The following is a 7,500-nucleotide window of genomic DNA, read 5'->3' as shown; positions in this document are numbered from 1 at the left end:
TCACTTTTCGTGATTAATAATGCATCCTGACACCGTTTTACTCAAAGTTAGAGCAAAAAAATTTTTTGTCCAAAAATCTTCCGTCGGTCATACCGGTACCCATGTCCTATGACTTGTACCAAGTTGTGAAGGGTACATTTTGACAAAAATCCAAAAAAATCATTAAAAAGTCGCTATTGCTTATTGCATTCAGCATCGTTAGACGACTCTTATATGCCTTGGATGACCACTGTCTGATGATTATTTTAGCTTTTATGCCAAAATTTTGATTTCGTGTCTTACGTCCCTACATTAGACGACCTTGGATTTTCTTCTCCCACACCGCCATACAACTTTGATGGTCGGGTGATTTTTGCTATTTACTGTCGGTGTTCACTTTTCGTGGTTAAATATGTATTCTGAGACAGTTTTACTCAAAGTTAGAGAAAAAAATTTTCTTCTCAAAAAATCCCCCGAAACCAATGTCTTATACATTGTACCAGGTTATGAGGCGCACCTGTGTGTGAAGAGTTCTTCGTGTGGTTTATAGACATTTCAGGCACTTGGTATATATTTTTGGTTTCTTACCAACCAATTCGACTTGCCTTCATCTCTTGTTAGGTTTATAATATCAATACTCGAACTTATATGCATGTTCAGGGACATCATTTTAACTTTCGGTTTGCACCCAAGTCCCGAACTTAGAGATATTTTTGGTTTTGGACCAACCAATTCGACTTGCCTTCATCTCTTGTTAGGTTTATAATATCAATACTCGAACTTATATGCATGTTCAGGGACATCATATTAACTTTCGGTTTGTACCCAAGTCCCGAACTTAGTGATATTTTTGGTTTCCGACCAACCAATTCGACTTGCCTTCATCGCTTGTTAGGTTTATAATATCAATACTCGAACTTATATGCATGTTCAGGGACATCATTTTAACTTTCGGTTTGTACCCAAGTCCCGAACTTAGTGATATTTTTGGTTTCCAACCAACCAATTCGACTTGCCTTCATCTCTTGTTAGGTTTATAATATCAATACTCGAACTTATATGCATGTTCAGGGACATCATATTAACTTTCGGTTTGTACCCAAGTCCCGAACTTAGTGATATTTTTGGTTTCCGACCAACCAATTCGACTTGCCTTCATCTCTTGTTAGGTTTATAATATCAATACTCGAACTTATATGCATGTTCAGGAACATCATTTTAACTTTCGGTTTGCACCCAAGTCCCGAACTTAGAGATATTTTTGGTTTCGGACCAACCAATTCGACTTGCCTTCATCTCTTGTTAGGTTTATAATATCAATACTCGAACTTATATGCATGTTCAGGGACATCATATTAACTTTCGGTTTGTACCCAAGTCCCGAACTTAGTGATATTTTTGGTTTCCGACCAACCAATTCGACTTGCCTTCATCGCTTGTTAGGTTTATAATATCAATACTCGAACTTATATGCATGTTCAGGGACATCATTTTAACTTTCGGTTTGTACCCAAGTCCCGAACTTAGTGATATTTTTGGTTTCCAACCAACCAATTCGACTTGCCTTCATCTCTTGTTAGGTTTATAATATCAATACTCGAACTTATATGCATGTTCAGGGACATCATATTAACTTTCGGTTTGTACCCAAGTCCCGAACTTAGAGATATTTTTGGTTTCTTACTTACCAATTCGACTTGCCTTCATCTCTTGTTAGGTTTATAATATCAATACTCGAACTTATATGCATGTTCAGGGACATCATATTCACTTTCGGTTTGCACCCAAGTCCCGAACTTAGTGATATTTTTGGTTTCTTACCAACCAATTCGACTTGCCTTCATCTCTTGTTAGGTTTATAATATCAATACTCGAACTTATATGCATGTTCAGGGACATCATTTTAACTTTCGGTTTGCACCCAAGTCCCGAACTTAGAGATATTTTTGGTTTCTTACTTACCAATTCGACTTGCCTTCATCTCTTGTTAGGTTTATAATATCAATACTCGAACTTATATGCATGTTCAGGGACATCATATTAACTTTCGGTTTGCACCCAAGTCCCGAACTTAGTGATATTTTTGGTTTCTTACCAACCAATTCGACTTGCCTTCATCTCTTGTTAGGTTTATAATATCAATACTCGAACTTATATGCATGTTCAGGGACATCATTTTAACTTTCGGTTTGCACCCAAGTCCCGAACTTAGAGATATTTTTGGTTTTGGACCAACCAATTCGACTTGCCTTCATCTCTTGTTAGGTTTATAATATCAATACTCGAACTTATATGCATGTTCAGGGACATCATATTAACTTTCGGTTTGCACCCAAGTCCCGAACTTAGAGATATTTTTGGTTTCTTACTTACCAATTCGACTTGCCTTCATCTCTTGTTAGGTTTATAATATCAATACTCGAACTTATATGCATGTTCAGGGACATCATTTTAACTTTCGGTTTGCACCCAAGTCCCGAACTTAGTGATATTTTTGGTTTCTTACTTACCAATTCGACTTGCCTTCATCTCTTGTTAGGTTTATAATATCAATACTCGAACTTATATGCATGTTCAGGGACATCATTTTAACTTTCGGTTTGCACCCAAGTCCCGAACTTAGAGATATTTTTGGTTTCTTACTTACCAATTCGACTTGCCTTCATCTCTTGTTAGGTTTATAATATCAATACTCGAACTTATATGCATGTTCAGGGACATCATTTTAACTTTCGGTTTGCACCCAAGTCCCGAACTTAGAGATATTTTTGGTTTCTTACTTACCAATTCGACTTGCCTTCATCTCTTGTTAGGTTTATAATATCAATACTCGAACTTATATGCATGTTCAGGGACATCATTTTAACTTTCGGTTTGCACCCAAGTCCCGAACTTAGAGATATTTTTGGTTTCTTACTTACCAATTCGACTTGCCTTCATCTCTTGTTAGGTTTATAATATCAATACTCGAACTTATATGCATGTTCAGGGACATCATATTCACTTTCGGTTTGCACCCAAGTCCCGAACTTAGTGATATTTTTGGTTTCTTACCAACCAATTCGACTTGCCTTCATCTCTTGTTAGGTTTATAATATCAATACTCGAACTTATATGCATGTTCAGGGACATCATTTTAACTTTCGGTTTGCACCCAAGTCCCGAACTTAGAGATATTTTTGGTTTTGGACCAACCAATTCGACTTGCCTTCATCTCTTGTTAGGTTTATAATATCAATACTCGAACTTATATGCATGTTCAGGGACATCATATTAACTTTCGGTTTGCACCCAAGTCCCGAACTTAGAGATATTTTTGGTTTCTTACTTACCAATTCGACTTGCCTTCATCTCTTGTTAGGTTTATAATATCAATACTCGAACTTATATGCATGTTCAGGGACATCATTTTAACTTTCGGTTTGCACCCAAGTCCCGAACTTAGTGATATTTTTGGTTTCTTACTTACCAATTCGACTTGCCTTCATCTCTTGTTAGGTTTATAATATCAATACTCGAACTTATATGCATGTTCAGGGACATCATTTTAACTTTCGGTTTGCACCCAAGTCCCGAACTTAGAGATATTTTTGGTTTCTTACTTACCAATTCGACTTGCCTTCATCTCTTGTTAGGTTTATAATATCAATACTCGAACTTATATGCATGTTCAGGGACATCATTTTAACTTTCGGTTTGCACCCAAGTCCCGAACTTAGAGATATTTTTGGTTTCTTACTTACCAATTCGACTTGCCTTCATCTCTTGTTAGGTTTATAATATCAATACTCGAACTTATATGCATGTTCAGGGACATCATTTTAACTTTCGGTTTGCACCCAAGTCCCGAACTTAGAGATATTTTTGGTTTCTTACTTACCAATTCGACTTGCCTTCATCTCTTGTTAGGTTTATAATATCAATACTCGAACTTATATGCATGTTCAGGGACATCATATTCACTTTCGGTTTGCACCCAAGTCCCGAACTTAGAGATATTTTTGGTTTTGGACCAACCAATTCGACTTGCCTTCATCTCTTGTTAGGTTTATAATATCAATACTCGAACTTATATGCATGTTCAGGGACATCATATTAACTTTCGGTTTGTACCCAAGTCCCGAACTTAGTGATATTTTTGGTTTCCGACCAACCAATTCGACTTGCCTTCATCGCTTGTTAGGTTTATAATATCAATACTCGAACTTATATGCATGTTCAGGGACATCATTTTAACTTTCGGTTTGTACCCAAGTCCCGAACTTAGTGATATTTTTGGTTTCCAACCAACCAATTCGACTTGCCTTCATCTCTTGTTAGGTTTATAATATCAATACTCGAACTTATATGCATGTTCAGGGACATCATATTAACTTTCGGTTTGTACCCAAGTCCCGAACTTAGTGATATTTTTGGTTTCCGACCAACCAATTCGACTTGCCTTCATCTCTTGTTAGGTTTATAATATCAATACTCGAACTTATATGCATGTTCAGGAACATCATTTTAACTTTCGGTTTGCACCCAAGTCCCGAACTTAGAGATATTTTTGGTTTTGGACCAACCAATTCGACTTGCCTTCATCTCTTGTTAGGTTTATAATATCAATACTCGAACTTATATGCATGTTCAGGGACATCATATTAACTTTCGGTTTGTACCCAAGTCCCGAACTTAGTGATATTTTTGGTTTCCGACCAACCAATTCGACTTGCCTTCATCGCTTGTTAGGTTTATAATATCAATACTCGAACTTATATGCATGTTCAGGGACATCATTTTAACTTTCGGTTTGTACCCAAGTCCCGAACTTAGTGATATTTTTGGTTTCCAACCAACCAATTCGACTTGCCTTCATCTCTTGTTAGGTTTATAATATCAATACTCGAACTTATATGCATGTTCAGGGACATCATATTAACTTTCGGTTTGTACCCAAGTCCCGAACTTAGAGATATTTTTGGTTTCTTACTTACCAATTCGACTTGCCTTCATCTCTTGTTAGGTTTATAATATCAATACTCGAACTTATATGCATGTTCAGGGACATCATATTCACTTTCGGTTTGCACCCAAGTCCCGAACTTAGTGATATTTTTGGTTTCTTACCAACCAATTCGACTTGCCTTCATCTCTTGTTAGGTTTATAATATCAATACTCGAACTTATATGCATGTTCAGGGACATCATTTTAACTTTCGGTTTGCACCCAAGTCCCGAACTTAGAGATATTTTTGGTTTCTTACTTACCAATTCGACTTGCCTTCATCTCTTGTTAGGTTTATAATATCAATACTCGAACTTATATGCATGTTCAGGGACATCATATTCACTTTCGGTTTGCACCCAAGTCCCGAACTTAGTGATATTTTTGGTTTCTTACCAACCAATTCGACTTGCCTTCATCTCTTGTTAGGTTTATAATATCAATACTCGAACTTATATGCATGTTCAGGGACATCATTTTAACTTTCGGTTTGCACCCAAGTCCCGAACTTAGAGATATTTTTGGTTTTGGACCAACCAATTCGACTTGCCTTCATCTCTTGTTAGGTTTATAATATCAATACTCGAACTTATATGCATGTTCAGGGACATCATATTAACTTTCGGTTTGCACCCAAGTCCCGAACTTAGAGATATTTTTGGTTTCTTACTTACCAATTCGACTTGCCTTCATCTCTTGTTAGGTTTATAATATCAATACTCGAACTTATATGCATGTTCAGGGACATCATTTTAACTTTCGGTTTGCACCCAAGTCCCGAACTTAGTGATATTTTTGGTTTCTTACTTACCAATTCGACTTGCCTTCATCTCTTGTTAGGTTTATAATATCAATACTCGAACTTATATGCATGTTCAGGGACATCATTTTAACTTTCGGTTTGCACCCAAGTCCCGAACTTAGAGATATTTTTGGTTTCTTACTTACCAATTCGACTTGCCTTCATCTCTTGTTAGGTTTATAATATCAATACTCGAACTTATATGCATGTTCAGGGACATCATTTTAACTTTCGGTTTGCACCCAAGTCCCGAACTTAGAGATATTTTTGGTTTCTTACTTACCAATTCGACTTGCCTTCATCTCTTGTTAGGTTTATAATATCAATACTCGAACTTATATGCATGTTCAGGGACATCATTTTAACTTTCGGTTTGCACCCAAGTCCCGAACTTAGAGATATTTTTGGTTTCTTACTTACCAATTCGACTTGCCTTCATCTCTTGTTAGGTTTATAATATCAATACTCGAACTTATATGCATGTTCAGGGACATCATATTAACTTTCGGTTTGCACCCAAGTCCCGAACTTAGTGATATTTTTGGTTTCTTACCAACCAATTCGACTTGCCTTCATCTCTTGTTAGGTTTATAATATCAATACTCGAACTTATATGCATGTTCAGGGACATCATTTTAACTTTCGGTTTGCACCCAAGTCCCGAACTTAGAGATATTTTTGGTTTTGGACCAACCAATTCGACTTGCCTTCATCTCTTGTTAGGTTTATAATATCAATACTCGAACTTATATGCATGTTCAGGGACATCATATTAACTTTCGGTTTGCACCCAAGTCCCGAACTTAGAGATATTTTTGGTTTCTTACTTACCAATTCGACTTGCCTTCATCTCTTGTTAGGTTTATAATATCAATACTCGAACTTATATGCATGTTCAGGGACATCATATTAACTTTCGGTTTGCACCCAAGTCCCGAACTTAGTGATATTTTTGGTTTCTTACTTACCAATTCGACTTGCCTTCATCTCTTGTTAGGTTTATAATATCAATACTCGAACTTATATGCATGTTCAGGGACATCATTTTAACTTTCGGTTTGCACCCAAGTCCCGAACTTAGAGATATTTTTGGTTTCTTACTTACCAATTCGACTTGCCTTCATCTCTTGTTAGGTTTATAATATCAATACTCGAACTTATATGCATGTTCAGGGACATCATTTTAACTTTCGGTTTGCACCCAAGTCCCGAACTTAGAGATATTTTTGGTTTCTTACTTACCAATTCGACTTGCCTTCATCTCTTGTTAGGTTTATAATATCAATACTCGAACTTATATGCATGTTCAGGGACATCATTTTAACTTTCGGTTTGCACCCAAGTCCCGAACTTAGAGATATTTTTGGTTTCTTACTTACCAATTCGACTTGCCTTCATCTCTTGTTAGGTTTATAATATCAATACTCGAACTTATATGCATGTTCAGGGACATCATATTCACTTTCGGTTTGCACCCAAGTCCCGAACTTAGAGATATTTTTGGTTTTGGACCAACCAATTCGACTTGCCTTCATCTCTTGTTAGGTTTATAATATCAATACTCGAACTTATATGCATGTTCAGGGACATCATATTAACTTTCGGTTTGTACCCAAGTCCCGAACTTAGTGATATTTTTGGTTTCCGACCAACCAATTCGACTTGCCTTCATCGCTTGTTAGGTTTATAAACTCAATACTCGAACTTATATGCATGTTCAGGGACATCATTT

This window comes from Anopheles maculipalpis (genome assembly GCF_943734695.1).
Source record: "Anopheles maculipalpis chromosome X unlocalized genomic scaffold, idAnoMacuDA_375_x X_unloc_106, whole genome shotgun sequence".
NCBI lineage: Eukaryota > Metazoa > Arthropoda > Insecta > Diptera > Culicidae > Anopheles > Anopheles maculipalpis.
This window is presented reverse-complemented; position numbering follows the sequence as displayed.